Genomic DNA, 15294 nt, shown 5'->3' with positions numbered 1-15294 from the left:
CACATGAGGTTCACTGAAGAGGTTACCTAGTAAGGTATAGAAACATCTGGAAATGAACCTTGCAGCTCAGTGAGCAAACCTACATCCAAAACCTCAACCTGAGCCACAAATCTTCTCAAACCTCGCTAAATAAAGCTAATAAAGGAAAGCCAATGGACTCAGATTTTCAGAGGGTTTTTGATAGAGACCCCACAGAAGGCTGGTTAGAAATGTTTAAACACATGGAATAGGAGATAATGTGTTGGCATGGATTAATAATTGGCTGATGGACAGTAAACAGAGAGTATGAATAAATAGGTCATTCTTGAATTGAGAATCTGCGATTAGTGGTGAACTGCAAGGATCAGTACTTAGGTCTCAGCTGTTCACAATAAATATCAATGATTTGGACATGAGGACCAAATGTTGTATTTCTCAATTTATAGATCATTAAAAGCTAAGTGGGAATATGTTCTGAGCATGATGTAAAGTGGCTTCAGGAGGATTTAGGTAGGCTTAGTGAGTGGACAAGAACATGGCAGATGGAAATAAAATGTGAAAAAATGTGAGGTTATCCACTTTTGTAGGAGAAACAGATGTACAGAGTATTGCTTGGAGAGTAGGAAGTTGCCAAGTATGAATGCATAAAGTGACCTAGGGTGAGCTTGTCGATAAATCACTGAAATTTAATCTGAAGATGTAGCGAGCTATTAGGATGACTCACAGAATATTCACCTTTAATGCAAGTGGATTTGAGTATAGGAATAGTAAAATCTAGCTTCACTGTTTAGGAGCCTGGTTTGGCCACTGATGGAGCACTGTGTGCCATTTTGGTCTCCTTAATTCAGGAACAAAATTGTTACCATAGAAAGGAGTGCAATTAAGGTACACCAGATTTGTTCCTGAGATAAAAACAGAAGTTGCTGGAAAAACTCGGCAGGTCTGGCCGCATCAGTGAAGAGAAATCAAAGTTAACATTTTGGGTCTGGTGACCCTTTCTCAGCACTAGGATGATGGGTAAGTCCTGTGAGGAGAAATTGGGCAAACTCGGCATATGTCCTCCAGAATTTCAAAGAATGCAGTGTGATCTCAGTGAAACTTACAAAGTACTTGAAAGGATAATCAGGATAGATGCTGTTAAGATTTTTCTTTGTTGGGAAGTCCAGAACCAAAAGGCACAATTTAAAAATATGGGGATGTAATTTAGGTTTGAGATGAGGATAAATGTATTTCCTCAGTGGGCTGTTAACTTTTGGAATTTTCTGCCATAGAGGGCTGAGGAGGCTCAGTGCTTGAGTATGTTGAAGGTAGAGATTGACAGATTTCTGATTACAATTGGCATACCATTAGCAGGGTTTGGGGTGGTGAAAGGTACTGAAGTGTATTGATCATGATTAGAACCAGCTGAAGCTCAATGACTGAGATCCTTGATTGAGGTTGTTAACCTGGGTCAAAAGGTGTAGCACTGGAAAAGCACAGTAGGTCAAACAGCATCTGAGGAGCAGGAGAGTTGATGATTTGGGCATAAACCCTTCATCAGGAATGTGGAGGGGGAAGGGGGCTAAGAGATAAATATGGGTGGGGTGGGGAAGAAGGTAGGTAGGAAGGCAATAGGTGGGTGCAGGTGGGGATTAATTGTGATACTCAATGGAGAGGTTGGAGCTGATTGGTGGGAAGACAAATGGACAAGTAGGACAGGTCAAGAGGGTGGTGCCAGGTTGGAGGATTGGCTCTGGAATGAGGGGGGGGGGAGGGGAGATATGGAAACTAGCGAAATTGATGTTGATGCCATGTAGTTGAAAGGTCCCAAGGCAGAAGATGAGGCATTCTTCCTCCAGTTGTTGTGTGGCTTGGATTTGTTGGTAGAGGAGACCCAGGACTTGCATGTCCTTGGGGGATTAGGAAGGGGAGTTGAAGTGGTTGGCCACAGGGCAGTGGGATTGTTTAGTGCATGTATCATAGAGACATTCCCTGAAATGCTCTGTGTGTTGGCGTCCCGTCTCCCTGATGTAGAGGAGACCGCATCAAGAGCAATAGATGCAGTAGGTGAGGTAGCTGGATGTTCAGGAAAATCTCTACTGAATGAGAAAACATCCTTTGGGACCTTGGACTCTGATTCTCCACCGTCTGCAGTCTTCACTTTCTCCTAGTTGTTAACTTGGGCCAACCAGGAAGCCCTGACTGACCAACATAACCAGGAGATCACATGCATGCACACAACATGGGTGCTGGGGAAAAATATAAACATCAAAACTGTTAGGTGGTAGTTGGGGGTGAATTTTTTTAAAAAAAGGAAAAAGTATAACCAGGAAATTTAGTGTCTCCTCAGTTTAGGGGACTGACTCTGCTGGCTGGGCCACAGTCAGTGTGTTACTACTACTGTTGATTTCAGCTTTTTTTTGGAGGAAACCTGATTCCTGAACTGGCTGGATTATGTAGCCAGTTTGTTAACTGGTATTCCTTTTTTATTGGGGATTGATTTCTAACTCTCTGATCTATACAATGTGTTTCAGATGTAATTCAGTTCTCATTAGGAAACTGTTATTTCACTGGCTGGTTGCAGCCTGTGTGTTAGTCTTTTTTCTTTTACTTTGAGAAAACGACAATGTAAAAAAAAAGCAAAAGAAAATATAAAAAGGGATTGAAATGAATGCCATTTGCAGCCTTCACAAAACACAATATATCTTTTATTCTGTGCACTGCCTGTAAAAATAAATAAATAGAAAAGTGTAAATCTAAAATGGAGAAAAAAAATTGACAGGGATTTAGAATCTGCTCAGTTCAGGAGACTGACTCTGAGCTGTCTGGCCACAACCAGTGCACGGTGCACATGTAAGTAAAGGAGAAAGTGGGGACTGCAGATGCTGGAGATCAGGGTCGAGAAGTGTGGTGCTGGAAAAGCGCAGCAGGGTCAGGCAGCATTTGAGGAGCAGGACAGTCAACGCTTTTCCAGCACCACACTTTTCGACATGTAAATATCAGCTTTTGTGCAGTAATTTCAGTTTTGAAGTATTGATCAGTCATGATCATATTGAATCATCAATGGGTTGAGTGGTGTACTCAAGTTCCTATGCACAGTTTCAGTCTCCATTTTTAAGAAAGATGTATTTGGATTGGAGGCAGTGTAGTGAAGCTTTGTTTCTTATTTGAGACAATTGTCCTACATTGAGAAACTGGGAGAACTGTGTCTACAATCTCTGGGCTTTAGAAGGAGAAGACAATCACATTAAAATGTTCAAAATTATGAACAGGCTTGAGAGGGCAAGTTAAAAGAATGATCACAGTGTCAGGATAAGGGACCATTAATTACGGATCTGATGAAAAATTTCACCATTCAAAAGAAATCTTTGGGATTCTCTGCCCAGAGGGTTAAATACAGTGCTGAATATATTTAAGGCTGAGGTGGACAGATTTTTAAACATTTAGGAAACATTGGATGTGGGGTTGAGCTGGAAAATGAAATTGAGGCTAAGGAGCAGTCATGATCATATTGAATGATAGAGCAGGCTGGAGGAACCACATGGGCTATTCATGTTCCGATTTGCTATCATTTTTATGATGTCCCGGCCATTGTGATATGGATGTACTGCTGAAGTGAGCCTGCAGTATGAGGCAGAGTAGATGAACTAAGTTGCTTCTGCATAAATCCAGCATAGGCACAGTATACAGTATTACTTTGCCTCTGCCATATGATTGTATGATTCTAATTGTTTTAAGAGAAACCCTCAAGAAATATTAACTCATCAGGATAACATACCTAATCAAAAACTAAAATTCAACTATTTTGGTATACACATTTCTTCTCTATTTCACATTGGAGCTCCGAGATCTTTTTCAAAATTTATATAAAATCTGGAGTAAATTTGGATACAGCTCAATCAGCTACAATATTTTTGACAAGGATTAGGAAGGGATTTAATGTGAAGTGTAATGTGGCAGACAGCAAATGTATGCGAGGTATTTTTATTATATCGTCAGTGATGTCCTATGGCATAGCCCGCAATGAGTTGACAAGTATTGAGTGTGGCAATATGGATGTTATGCAACACAAAAACAAGGCAGCCCCCACCCTCTCCCAATCCCAGCATGAGGTAGCTCACCGGAGTAGGCTCAAGGGGTTGAATTGCCTTCTGCTAATCCTAGTTCTCATGTAGTTTATATTGGCCAATGTATGGTAGTAAAATGAAGCCAGTTAGGAATACCACACAAGATCTATGATTTACATTTGGGACAATGGGTTAGCAGAGAAGTGTTTAAATCTTCAAGGTTTGGGACATGGGCATCAGGGAGTGAAATGTAGATGTGTTTATGATAAGTGGTCTTGCTATTCTTTTATGTATATGATGTCTGCACTTGTTTTTCCTGAAGCAGTCAACACTAGTCTTGGCAGCCTAAAAACAAACCAAGATTGGAAAGTAGTGCCTGCAACAGGCAGAAGCCACCTTATGAAAGGTGTAATAGTTGTGTAAGGCATAGGTAAGGGACAGCTTTTATTGGATTGTCCATAGGCTGGCACAGTGCCTGGGTGGTTAGTACTGCTGTCCCATAGCACCAGGGATCCAGGTTTGATTCCACCGTCGAGTGGGTTTACGCATTTTCCCTGTGTCTGTGTCAGTTTCCTCTGGGTACTCCAGTGCAGATTAGGTGGATTGGCCATGTTAAATTATCCAGTGTCCATGGATGTGCAGGTTAGGTGGATTAGCCATGGGAAATGTAGGGTTACAGGAGTAGGAATACAGGAATGTGGATCAGGGTGGGATGCTCTTCGGAGGGTCAGTGGCGACTCAATAGGCTGAATGGTCTGCTTCCACACAACGGATTTTATGATTATGGTGAGTGGCACACTTTTTGTCAGACATTCAGAGACATTCCAACTGTTTGCCATTTTGGAACTCTTACAGAGCAGCATCAGTGCCCAAAACAGTACTTAACTGTTCCCATTGAGACTCCACTTTGAAGCTTATAAAAGGCCATAACCGTAGATGAGGGTTGAAGTGGTGGTGGGGTCAGAAAATGGGCGTGGAGAGCCAAGAGATCAGGTATTGCTGTCTATCCGGAGGAGAAAGTGAGGTCTGCAGATGCTGGAGATCAGAGCTGGAAATGTGTTGCTGGAAAAACGCAGCAGGTCAGGCAGCATCCAGGGAACGGGAGAATCGACTTTTCGGGCATAAGCCCTTCTTCAGGAATGAGGAAAGTTTGTCCAGCAGGCTAAGATAAAAGGTAGGGAGGAGGGACTTGGGGGAGGGGCGTCGGAAATGTGATAGGTGGAAAGAGGTCAAGGTGAGGTTGATAGGTCAGACTGGGGTGGGGGGCGGAGAGGTCGGGAAGAAGATCTCAGGTTAGGAAGGCGGTGCTGAATTTGATGGATTTGACTGAGACAGGGTGGGGGGAGGGGAAATGAGGAAACTGGTGAAATCCGAGTTCATCCCTTGTGGTTGGAGGGTTCCTAGCCAGAAGATGAGGCGTTCTTCCTCCAACCGTCATTTCCTAGCCGGAAGATGAGACTCCTCCATCATCAGAACTACACTGCCCCCACCCCCACCTTTTCCTCCGCTACATCGATGACTGTATCGGCGCCGCCTCGTGCTCCCACGAGGAGGTTGAACAGTTCATCCACTTCACCAACACCTTCCACCCCGACCTCAAATTCACCTGGACAGTCTCAGATTCCTCCCTCCCCTTCCTCGACCTTTCTATTTCTATCTCAGGCGACCGAATCAACACGGACATCTACTACAAACCGACCGACTCCCACAGCTACCTGGACTACACCTCCTCCCACCCTGCCCCCTGTAAAAACGCCATCCCATTCTCCCAATTCCTTTGACTCCGCCGCATCTGCTCCCAGGAGGACCAGTTCCAAAAACGCACAACCCAGATGGCCTCCTTCTTCAAGGACCGCAATTTCCCTCCCGACGTGGTCGACGATGCCCTCCACCGCATCTCTTCCACTTCCCGCTCCTCCGCCCTTGAACCCCGCCCCTCCAACCGCCACCAGGACAGAACCCCACTGGTCCTCACCTACCACCCCACCAATCTCCATGTACAGCGCATCATCCGCCGTCATTTCCGCTACCTCCAAACGGACCCCACCACCAAGGATATATTTCCCTCCCCTCCCCTATCAGCATTCCGTAAAGACCACTCCCTCCGTGATTCCCTCGTCAGATCCACACCCCCCACCAACCCAACCTCCACTCCCGGCACCTTCCCCTGCAACCGCAGAAGGTGCAAGACTTGCGCCCACACCTCCCCCCTCACCTCCTTCCAAAGCCCCAAAGGAAACTTCCATATCCGCCACAGATTCACCTGCACCTCCACACATATCAGCTATTGCATCCTCTGCACCCGATGTGGCCTCCTCTATATTGGGGAGACAGGCCGGCTACTTGCGGAGCGTTTCAGAGAACACCTCTGGGACACCCGGACCAACCAACCCAACCACCCTGTAGCTCAACATTTCAATTCCCCCTCCCACTCCACCAAGGATATGCAGGTCTTTGGACTCCTCCATCGTCAGACCACAACAAAACGATGGTTGGAGGAAGAACGCCTCATCTTCCGGCTAGGAACCCTCCAACCACAAGGGATGAACTCGGATTTCACCAGTTTCCTCATTTCCCCTCCCCCCACCCTGTCTCAGTCAAATCCATCAAATTCAGCACCGCCTTCCTAACCTGAGATCTTCTTCCTGACCTCTCCGCCCCCACCCCAGTCTGACCTATCACCCTCACCTTGACCTCTTTCCACCTATCACATTTCCGACGCCCCTCCCCCAAGTCCCTCCTCCCTACCTTTTATCTTAGCCTGCTGGACAAACTTTCCTCATTCCTGAAGAAGGGCTTATGCCCGAAACATCGATTCTCCTGTTCCCTGGATGCTGCCTGACCTGCTGCGCTTTTCCAGCAACACATTTCCAGCTATTGCTGTCTATCCTGAAGGCTTTTTAAATTAAAAACACTGGGCTTCTCAGGACATGAATCAGACTTCAGAAATTGGCCAGTTAGGACAGACATATTGTGAGGAGATAAAGTGGCCTTGAGCTTGGTCAGAGTTCAGTGGCAATCACTGCTGCATCGGAGCCTGTGATTGCAACATTCCAGGCTACAATCCCACATGGAGTAGCAACCCACATTTTAGGAAGCTGTGGCTTGGAATTGGGGCTGACTCGAGCAGAATTTAAACCCTCAAAGTGTTTTGCAATTATTCAAATAATAATTGAAATAAGCCAAAGTTTCAGTGTATGACATTGTAGCATTTTTTACTGATGTCTTGGAGCATTTTTTCAATTCAGCTATTATTTTTACTAAATTGAGTCACAAGCTCGACACTGGACTGCACTGCACCCATTAAAAGAGATCCAACATGATATCACCTGTATGATCATTCTGTGCCAGAAGTCCATGCTCATCATGGTAGAAACAATTCTTCCAAAAACATCAGAAGCATAGACCTAAAGCAGGCATTAGGTGTAATACATAAGTGTCAAGATTGGAGTGGTGCTGGGAAAGCACAGCAGGTCGGGCAGCATCCGAGGAGCAGGAAAATCGACGCTTCAGGTAAAAGCCCTTCATCAGGAATGAGTAGGTCATACATAAGTGGTCTAGCTTTGGTTTGAAAGTCCCCTGTGTGAATTAAGCTTTGTTGCTTTTGCTGAATGCCAGCATAAAGGTACATCTGATCTGATAACTTACTATGGAAGCTAGAGGAGTGAGAATCTTGCTTCACATAAAACGTCTGAACTACAGTGAGTCACCATTTCACTGACCACACCAACTCTGGGCTTTCTTAAGAATCTCAGTTGCCACCTCAGCTAATCAATCTTGATGTAACTTGCCCCCACCCACCCCCCAAACCGAGTAGGGGGCCACTTGAACTTGATATATTGAGGGCATGTTCCTAGGCTATTAGCTAAGCTAGAGATAGCTCAGAAGTTTAAGTTCATTATCAATGAGCAGAGGGTTCCACTGAGTAACACTGACACAAAGGCCAATGGTTTTGTTACATCAGGGGTAGAGTTTCAGAGTGGGTCAGCACAGAAAGACTCCTTTGGTACATCCTGGCTCAGTGCCAGGGCAAATATCATTGCTCTATGAAGTTTCCAATATATCTGGCCCACTGTAATTCTGGAATTTTAATGTGATAAATCCAATTTTACTTGCCAGTTGTTTGGAAAAGTGGACTTTGGAAAGTAAATTTAAACAACTTGACTGGTAAGTGTTTTTTTTTATTCTGCAAGGTTGCAAGTGAATTGGGAAAATTAATAGTTGTGGCATAATTTTTAAGTATTTTCCCTCCTGTATCCATTCAGCAATATTTGAAGTTTGGCCTCATCAAAGTATTCTGCTTTTTCTTTTTCGTTGACTTCCAATGCTTTACACCATTTTTTCTTGCATTTTCCCAATCCTCTGGAAGATATTCTTTATAAATGCTGCATAAGTTCTCTGTTACAGCTACCTGACACAATGCTCATCTGCTGTTCCTTCAGCTTACTATTGCATTGCTTAAAGCCTTTAGGCTTGCAAATTGATAACTTCCGAACCCTACCCTCAGCGCAGCAACCTTTCTTACATTTGAGTTGTACTCAATGTCAAGTGGTATGTGATAGTTTAGATGCAATCAAGCCGATATGTAGTTAGAACTTAGAAAATAGAACATTACAGTGCAGTACAGGTCCTCCGGCCCTGGCTATTGTGCCAACCTGTGAAATTAATCTGATGCCTATCTGAGCTACACCGTACCTTTATTATCTATATGTATGCTCAATGTCCATTTAAATGTCCTAATGTCATCAAGTCTACTACTGTTGTAGGCAAGCCATTCCACACCCCTGCTACTTTGAGTAAAGAAACTACCTCTGACATCTGTCCTATATCTATCACCCCTCAATTTAAAGAAACATACCCTCATGTCAGCCTTCACCATCTGAGGAAAAAGGCTCTCACTGTCCACCCTATCTCTGAAAGTTGCCACCCAGGTAAATAGTGCGGTGAGGAAGGCATATGGCGTACTGGCTTTTATTGGTAGAGGAATTGAGTTCCGGAGTCCTGAGGTCATGATGCAGTTGTATAAGACTCTGGTACGGCCGCATCTGGAATATTGTGTGCAGTTTTGGTCGCCATACTATAGGAAGGATGTGGAGGCATTGGAACGGGTGCAGAGGAGGTTTACCAGGATGTTGCCTGGTATGGAAGGAAAATCGTATGAGGAAAGACTGAGGCACTTGGGGCTGTTTTCACTAGAGAAAAGAAGGTTTAGGGGTGACTTGATTGAGGTGTACAAGATGATTAGGGGGTTAGATAGGGTCGACAGTATGAACCTTTTCCCGCGTATTGAGTCGGGTATTACAAGGGGGCATAGCTTTAAATTAAGGGGGGGTAGATATAGGACTGATGTTAGGGGTAGGTTCTTCACTCAGCGAGTCGTTAGTTCATGGAATGCCCTGCCAGTAACAGTGGTGGACTCTCCCTCTTTATGGGCATTTAAGAGGGCATTGGATAGGTATATGGAGGATAGTGGGTTAGTGTAGTTTAGGTGGGCTTGGATCGGCGCAACATCGAGGGCCCAAGGGCCTGTACTGCGCTGTATTCTTCTATGTTCTATGTTCTATGTTCTATCTAACCCTTTGATTATCTTATTTGTCTCAATTAAGCCACCTCTCAACCTTCCTCTCTCCAATGAAAACAGCCTCAGTTCCCTCAGCCTTCCCTCGTAAGACCTTTCTCCCATACCAGGCAACATCCTAGTAAATCTCCTCTGAACCCTTTCCAAAGCCTCCACATCCTTCCTATAATGCGATGACCAGAACTGTACACAATATTCCAGGTATGGCCTTACCAGTGTCTTGGACATCTGAAGCATGACCTTCTGGCTCCGAAACTCAATCCCCCTAACAATAAACACCAACACACCATATGCCTTCTTAACAATCCTATCAACCTGGGTGGTAATTTTCAGAGATTTATGCATGTGGGCACTGAGATCTCTCAGTTCATCAACACTGCCAAGAGGTTTACCATTAGCCCAGTACTCTGCATTCCTGTTATTTTTTCTGAAGTGAACTACGTCACACTTTTCCGCATTAAACTCCATTTGCCACTTTCCCACCCAGCTCTACATCTTATATATGTCCCTCTGTAACCTATAACGTCCTTCTGCACTACCCACAATTCTGCCTACCTTAGTGTCATCCACAAATTTACTAACCAATCCTTCTACGCTCACATCCAGATCATTTATAAAAATGACAAACAGCAGTGGCCCCAAAACAGATCCTTATAGCACACCACTGGTAACTGAGCTCCAGGATGAACATTTCCCATCAACCACCACCCTCTGTCTTCTTTTAGCTAGCCAGTTTCTGATCCAAATCGCTAATTCACCTTTAATCGCAAAACTCTGTATTTTGTGTAATAGTCTATCATGTGGAACATTATCAAATGCCTTACTGGTGTCCAGATACACCACATCAACCTCTTTACCTTTATCCACTTGTTTTGTCACCTTTTCGAAGAACTCAATAAGGTGAGTTAGGCATGACCTATTCTCCACAAAACTGTATATACTATCTCTAATAAAATTATTCCATTCCACATGATTATAAATCCTATTTCTTCTAACCTTTTCCAACACCTCCCGCAGCAGCTGTTCCTTAAAAAAACTCCACATTTCAAGTGTGTCCATCCCCTGAGGTTTCCTTCCCCATCCTTTGCATCCTAAATCTTGCCTAATTGCATCATAATTGCCTTTTCCCCAGTTATCTCTATTTCCTTGTGGTATATAGTAAACATAACTGAATTGTGGTCACTATCGCCAAAGTGTTCACCTACCTCCAAATCTAACGCCTGGCCGGGTTAATTGCCCAGTACCAAATCAAATATGGCATCAGACCATGTTGGCCGGTCTACATTCTGTTAGAAAACCCTCTTTACCGTATTGAACAAAAACTGATCCATCTGGACTACTTGAACTATAGTATTCCCAGTCAATATTGGGGAAGTTAAAGTCTTCCATAACAACTACCCCTGTTACTCTCGCTCCTATCAAGAATCATCTTTGCTATCCTTTCCTCTACATCCCTGGAACAATTCTGAGGCCTATAGCAAACTCCCAACAGGGTGACCTCCCCTTTCCTGTTTCTAACCTCAGCCCAAACCATGCCCCCCTCCCCTTTTACCATCTTCTCTGTTCTTGCTGAAACATTTAAATCCCGGAACCTGCAATAATCATTCCTGTTCCTCCTATAGCCATGTCTCTGAAATGGCTATAACATCGAAATCCCAGGTACCAACCCATGCTGCAAGTTCACAAATCTTATTCCGGATGCTCCTGGCATTGAAGTACACACATTTCAAACCAACATCCTGATTGCCGGTGACCTCCTGCGACCTTGTAAACCTATCCCTGATCTCACAGAAATGAAATGAACACTCATTAGGGTGATTGATTAGCTCTTAGTTTATTAAAGACATTAAGACACAAGTTCTGAAACAGAAGTTTCAACACAATAGATTTTTCTGTTAACCAAAGCAGACTAACCGCCAGGCAGAGTCATAGCACTGTATACAGTACACGCAGCACATGAAGTCTTTAAAGGTGAACTCTCTTTAAGACAAGTATACATAAGACAAAAGCACACTAAAATGAAGGATTCTTACAGTTCATGATTTAGATGTTTCAGCAAGAACAGAGAAGATGGTAAATCTAACCTGAGACGTTAAAACCTAGAGATGATATGTACCTTATGGGAAGTAATAGTTGTACTTATCATTGTTATGTACTCAAGTTATTTAAATCTGATTAACAATACACCAGACTGCTGCAATTGACGTGCCTGTAATGTGTTCTTACTGACTGAGAAATTGCCAAAAATCCCCGGATCTTAGAAGGAGTTGTACAGATGGTCAACATGGAATTGAAGACCCCTGTATCGAACACAGCCTCGACATTCCTGACTACAATATACTTCTCGCTAAATCATTGATGAAAATTCCAATTAAACAATTAATCCCTTGGAGGATTTAAATGCTTGGTTTCAATGACATTCATTATTTTCTCTATTTTCTTCCTTCCTAGTTTTCGAAAGCTCATAAGCTTATGCCTACTCTTGGCCAGTAAAGTAATCAAAAATCTGCATGCCCTCATTCTCATCCCTGCATCAGTATTGCATTATGATGTTCTGCACAAGTTATTTTCTCACTCGTGGATTGTCCCATGGATAATGATGTAGTTATTTACACCTGTGGTTCACACTGTGACTAAGAACCCAAGAAAACTAGCAAAGAGTATCACAGACCAGGCTGGCGTTCTTAATTTCCGAAGAAAATTTATAACATAACTTGTTTGATTTTAAAGTTGCCAGGCACCTTGCTGTGAACTTCCAGCATTTTCTATATTTAAATCAGATCTCCAACACTTGAAACTCATGTTTTTAATTTTACTCTTCAAATTTCCATTAGCCTGTGTCCATGAGGAATTAAACTGAAACTTTAACATATATTCCAAACTTAATATCATCCAAAACTCTGCTGTCCACGTCTTAGCTCACACCAATAATGTTCCAGACTCCTCTCACCCTTATGTTTTTCAGCCTATATTAGCTCCCAGTCCAGATTATCTTGATTTTAAAACTCTCATCCTTTTATTCAAATCCTCCACAAGCCTCACGTCCTCCCTATATCTGTAACTTCCTCCAGCCTCACAATTATCCAGAATATCCACACTGGTGTATTTCTGGAATTTCATGCATCCCCAGTTTTAACCACTCAAATACAACATACGTCTGACTTCTGGAATTATCTTATAATCATCTCTCACTTTGGTTCTTTGTAGTGCAACAGTTTTCCATTCTCTGTTAAAACCTTTAAGTTTATTTCACTGAGGTTGTCATCCAACTTCCTTTAAAAATTCTTCATTGCCTCCACTTCCACCACCCACATAGGTAACAAGTTCCAGGTCATTATCAGTAAATGCATAAAAGGTTCTCCATGCAATTCTCAATCAAAATCTAAAGTTTGTGCCTCTTAGCCTTTTGACCTTCAGCTAATAGGAACAGCTTTTCTTTTTCAATTCTTTATAAAATCCTACCACTTGGCTAACTCTCACCTTCCTCCAAACTTACGTCAAGATTGAGCTTTCAAGCTCATTACCTAATTTTTATCTTCCTCTTGCCCATGCCCTGTGGTTTTCTTGTAAAACACCTTCAAAACATTCAGCTACATGTTCTACATGTTCGTATAAAAGGACAAGTTGGTGTTGCAATTATTTCTTAGCTTTGTTTACACTCGGCTTCAATTGTAGTCCCTGGTAACTTATTCCATAAATCAATTAGCCTTTTCCTTTATATTTTTTGCTTGATTTCCCTTCTAAGTGCCAACTTTCTAATTTTTAACTTCTGTCCCATAACGTTAAAACACGAAACTGTGAAAAATTTGCCCGAATCACTTTGTTTGACCTCTTTTAGTTAAATCACCTCAGAATTTCCTCTTTAACCTTTCCTTACAAATTCAATGCTTACAACTTCCTCACCCAATTTTTCTGCAAGGCAGTAATGTACTCCCCTATATTTCCCATCACTAAATAGCCAGAACGGTGTTCAGAAAGTGTAATTAGACTTATTTTACTGACAAGTTCTCTTTTTCCTTTCTGAAACTGCATCAAATCAAATATGACCCAATGTTTCTGAATGAAAAAACAGGATGTTCAAAAAGAAAAGCATTTTGTGTGGCCCACATGTGATTCCAGTCCTACACCAACGTGATTGATTCTTAACTTGATCTCCCAAGTGACTTAGCAAGCTATCCAGTTGCACAAGAGACATGTAACAAATGTCAGCCTTGCCAACAATGCAAATTCATTAAAAAATGAAACATTGGAAAATTATATTAAATTGAAAGAAATCTAAACACTCTATGTAACAAGCAGGCAACGATCTGCATTTAGGGATGGGAAACTACTTCATAGTGCACCAGAACACAGGCATGGGAAAGTCTTTGTGTTAATATTTTTGTTTAGTTTGAAGACAACAACCATGATATCAATGTGGAGCTGGCAAAGGTGTAGGAGAGCCTGGTAACAAGTGAAGAACCTGGCTAGGTGATTGGCCCAAAAATTGATGACAATATTTGCATCTTTGGAGTTTTTCATTCTTCATCTGAATTTTGAAATTTATCTTTCATTCATCGCAACACAATAAATAATAATTCCATTGCTCGGTCTGGTTAAAATCTATGTCAACTGGCCAGCTCTTACAGTAATGACATGATTTCCAATCATTGGATCTGTCCTGAAGCAAGAGATGAGGATAGGTTAATCAACAAGAAGGATTGAAGGATATGTTCTTCCAGGGCCTTGGAGAGTAATGGTATAGTGTTACTGATGCCACTAGTGGAGTGGTACCATCAAGGAAGTGGAATTATAATGAGACTATTTAATCCAGAAACCCAGGTAATGTTATAAGGACTTGGTTTTGAATCTCACCATGGCAGATGGTGGAATTTGAGTTCAATTTTTAAAAATCGAATTAAGGGCAGCACAGTGGCTCAGTGTTTAGCACCGCTGCCTTAAAGCACTAGGGACCCAAATTCCATTCCAGTCTTGGGTGACTGTGTCAAGTTTATATGCTCTCCTTGTGGATTTCCACTTGGTGCTCCAGTTTCCTCCCATACTCCAGAGAGTATGGGCCCCAGCTATGCCTGTCTCTTTGTTGGCTACATAGAACAGAGTCGATCTTCCGTAATTATACTGGCACCGCTCCCCACCTCTTCCTCCACTACATTGATGACTGCATTGACGCCACCTCGTGGTCCCAAGAGGAGGTTGAGCAATTCATCAACTTCACCAACACATTCCACCCTGACCTTAAATTTACCTGGACCATCTCTGACACCTCCCTGCCCTTCCTGGACCTCTCCATCTCCATTAATGACGACCGACTTGATACTGACATTTTTTACAAACCCACCGACTCCCACAGCTACCTGGATTACACCTCTTCCCACCCTATCTCTTGCAAAAATGCCATCCCATATTCCCAATTCCTCCACCGTATCTGCTCCAAGGAGGACCAGTTCCACCACAGAACACACCAGATGGCCGCTTCCTTTAGAGACCGCAATTTCCCTTCCCACGTGGTTAAAGATGCCTTCCAACGCATCTCGTCCACGTTCCGCACCTCCACCCTCAGACCCCACCCCTCCAACCATAACAAGGACAGAACGCCCCTGGTGCTCACCTTCCACCCTACCAACCTTCGCATAAACCAAATCATCAGCCGACATTTCCGCCGCCTCCAAACGGACCCCACCACCAGGGATA

This window comes from Chiloscyllium plagiosum, unplaced genomic scaffold (assembly GCF_037043375.1).
Source record: "Chiloscyllium plagiosum isolate Xiang-an unplaced genomic scaffold, Cpla_swu_hap1 HiC_scaffold_5, whole genome shotgun sequence".
Lineage (NCBI taxonomy): Eukaryota > Metazoa > Chordata > Chondrichthyes > Orectolobiformes > Hemiscylliidae > Chiloscyllium > Chiloscyllium plagiosum.
This window is presented reverse-complemented; position numbering follows the sequence as displayed.